The sequence below is a fragment of the Macaca mulatta genome, chromosome 11, assembly GCF_049350105.2.
Source record: "Macaca mulatta isolate MMU2019108-1 chromosome 11, T2T-MMU8v2.0, whole genome shotgun sequence".
NCBI classification, from domain to species: domain Eukaryota; kingdom Metazoa; phylum Chordata; class Mammalia; order Primates; family Cercopithecidae; genus Macaca; species Macaca mulatta.
Window position 1 is genome coordinate 123,711,415 of NC_133416.1, and position 3,927 is coordinate 123,715,341.

Here is a 3,927-nt window from a genome sequence, read left to right on the forward strand (position 1 = left end):
AGTAGAGATGGGGTTTCTCAATGTTGGTCAGGCTGGTCTCAAACTCCCCACCTCAGGACATCTGCCCGCCTCGGCCTCCCAAGTGCTGGGATTACAGGCGTGAGCCACCGTGCCAGCTGCATCATTTTACATTCTTTTTTTTTTTTTTTTTTTTTTGAGACAGAGTTTCTATTGGCCATGCTGGAGTGTAGTGGTGACATCTCAGCTCACTGCAGCCTCTGTCCCCCAGGTTCAAGTGATTCTCCTGCCTCAGCCTCCTGAGTAGCTGAGATTACAGACATGCACCACCACGTCTGGCTGATTTTTTTTTTTTTTTTTTTTTTTTTTTTTTTTTTGAGACAGAGTCTCACGCTGTTGCCCAGGCTGGAGTGCAGTGGCGCGATCTCGGCTCACTGCAAGCTCCGCCTCCTGGGTTCACGCCATTCTCCTGCCTCAGCCTCCTGAGTAGCTGGGACTACAGACGCCCGCCACCGCGCCCGGCTAATTTTTTGTATTTTTAGTAGAGACGGGGTTTCACTGTGGTCTCGATCTCCTGACCTTGTGATCCGCCCGCCTCGGCCTCCCAAAGTGCTGGGATTACAGGCTTGAGCCACCGCGCCTGGCCTAATTTTGTATTTTTAGTAGAGATGGGGTTTCTCAATGTTGGTCAGGCTGGTCTCAAACTCCCCACCTCAGGACATCTGCCCGCCTCGGCCTCCCAAGTGCTGGGATTACAGGCGTGAGCCACCGTGCCAGCTGCATCATTTTACATTCTTTTTTTTTTTTTTTTTTTTTGAGACAGAGTTTCTATTGGCCATGCTGGAGTGTAGTGGTGACATCTCAGCTCACTGCAGCCTCTGTCCCCCAGGTTCAAGTGATTCTCCTGCCTCAGCCTCCTGAGTAGCTGGGATTACAGGCACCTACCACCATGCCTGGCTAATTTTTGCATTTTTAGTAGAGACGGGGTTTCACCATGTTGGCCAGGCTGGTCTCAAACTCGTGATCTCAGGTGATCTGCCCACCTCGGCCTCCCAAAGTGCTGGGTTTACAGGCTTGAGCCACTGCACCCAGACCATTTTACATTCTTACTAGCTGGTTTCTCCACATCTTCACCAACACTTATTATGATATTTAGATTACAGTCATCCTAGTGGGGGTGAAGTGCCTCCACCAGTTTTGTAAATAAAGTTTTATTGGAATACTCACATTCGTTTGTCATTTACATATTGTCTATGGCTACTTTTTTTTTTTTTTTTTTTTTTTTTTTTTTTGAGATGGAGTCTCGCTGTCTCCCAGGCTGGAGTGCAGTGATGTGATCATGGCTTCACCTCCCTAGCGCAAGAGATCCTCCCACCTTAGCTTTCTGAATATCTAGGACCACAGCTGTATAGCACCATACTCAGCTGGTTTTTAATTTTTAAAATTAAACTTATTTTAATTTATTTTTTGGTAAAGATGGAATCTCACTATGTTGCTCAGGTTGGTCTTGAACTCCTGGTCTCAAGCTATCCTCCTGCCTTGGCCTCTTAAAATGCTGGAACTAGAGGTGTGAGCCACCGTGCCTAGCCTAGGACTGGAATCTTTCTGGGACTCAGTCCCGACATCCATGAAGTGGGATACAATACCACCTTATAGGGCCAGGCCCGATGGTTCACATCTGTAATCTCAGCACTTTGGGAGGTCAAGGCAGATGGATGACTTGAGGTCAGGAGTTTGAGACCAGCCCCGCTAAAAAGGTGAAACCCTGTCTCTACTAAAAATTCAAGAATTAGCAGGGCTTGGTGGTGGGAGTTTGTAATCCCAGCTGCTCAGGAGGCTGAGGCATGAGAATCGCTTGAACCCAGGAGCTGGAGGTTGCAGTGAGCTGAGATCGCACCACTGCACTCCAGCCTGGGTGACACAGTGAGATGTGGTCTCAAAACCAACCAACCAACCAATCAGCCAACCAACCATCTTAAAAGATGTGATGAGGCTTGTAAAGCAAGGGCAGTCAAGTGCTTGCCCCGGGAATAAATAGACATTAAACCCAGCACTTCTCTAGAACCTGAGGTGCCTGGTTCCTGATCTAATGGCCTGCACATCCCCTAATTTCTCAACCAGATACTTTTTCTGTCACCCAGCTGGCTCTAGCTGAGTTACTGGTGTTTCGACTGAGTCTTCCTTACTCTGATCTGGAAAGCCTAAGTTATACATCTTACATAAAAATTAGAATCATGGGGCAGGGTGGCTCATGCCTGTAATCCCAGCACTTTGGGAGGCCGAGGCAGGCGGATCACTCGAGGCCAGGAGTTCAAGACCAGCCCGGCCAACATTGTGAAATCCCGTCTCCATTAAAAATACAAAAATTAGCCGGGCATGGTGGTATGCATCTGTAATCCTAGCTACTTGGGAGGCTGAGGCAGAATTACTTGAACCCTGGAGGTGGAGGTTGCAGTGAGCCAAAATCGTGCCACTGCACTCCAGCCTGGGTGACAGAGCGAGATTCTGTCTCAAAAAATAAATAAACAAACAAATAAATAAATAAATAAATAAATAAATAAATTTACACATCTGGATGTATCACTCAGCATGCAGAATGGAGTCCTCTCTTCTCTCCCACGTCCTGGCGTCTCTTTTGTCCTCTGGCACACCATCACTGTTGGCCAACAAGCTGGGTCTCTCATCTCTGCAGCCTCGTTTCCATCCTAGCTCTGTGTCAGAGGGTCAGTACCAATTATACATACACACGTTCATGCATCCCAGGATGAGGCCAAGCTTCTGTTGGGAACATGGGCTCTATTTGAAGTCAGGCAGGTAGGGTGGGGCTCTGGCCATTATACCTGGCTGTGGACACTTGAGTGTGTTACTCAACCCCTCTTGGCCTCAGTTTCTTTATCTGTAAAGCATGGACAGCCATGTTTACCTGTCAAGGCCACCCTGAGTATGAAATGAACTAACAAATGGGAAGTCAGCATGGTTTAATGAACGTGTTCTCCAGGAAACAGGGGTCAAAAAGCAGCCCTCTCTCTATATTGCAACAGTGTAAAGAGCCTTATATGCATTCTTCCCATGTTACAGTGGGGACAGGGGCTCAGAGACGTGAAGTGAGCTTCCCAAGGTCACACAGCAAGTGAGTGGTAGGGCTCTGCGCCTAACTTCCTATACCACCTCAAGCCAGGTCATTCTCCACTTGGGGCCTCTGTTTCCCCATCTGTCCCCATCATTGTTCAGATCATCTAGAAGTTCTCATTCTATTCTTTTCTTTTTTTTTTTTCAGACAGAGTCTCACTCTTTTCGCCCAGGCTGGAGTGCAGTGGCACAGTCTTGGAACATGGGAGGCAACCTTCACCTCCTGGGTTCAAGCAATTCTCATGCCTCAGTCTCCCAAATAGCTGGGATCATAGGCGCCCGCAACCATGCCTGGCTAATTTTTGTATTTTTAGTAGAGACGGGGTTTCACCATGTTGGTCAGGCTGGTCTTGAACTCCTGACCTCAGGTGATCTGCCTGCCTCAGCCCCCCAAAGGGCTGGGATTACAGGTGTGAGCCAGCGCACCCGGCCTCTCGTTCTATTCTATATCCAGAGTCCTAACTCCCTCATGGTTCATCTCCTGGGAGGGGTGGGGATGACTTGCCCACCTGTCCTTCACCTGGCTTCCTGACCCACAGGCAGTGCCCCCATATCTATCCCCAAGGCTTCTCTCCCCTCCCTTCCCTCTCTCCTTCCTGCTGCTTAAGAGCATTATTTGCTTCCTGCAAAATGCATGCGTGCCGGGGAGAGCCTCCTCTGGGTCCTACAGGTATTTCTGCTTTTGGCTGACTTGTTTTCACAGTGCCGATCTGACAGTTCTGCAATGGAAATGAGGGTTTTCTCGCATGGCTGTGGCAGGGTGCGGAAGCTTTACTCAGTTCAGACTCATGACAATGATGATTCCTCATCACAAGCCCTCTCATCTGAGTCAGCTACCCA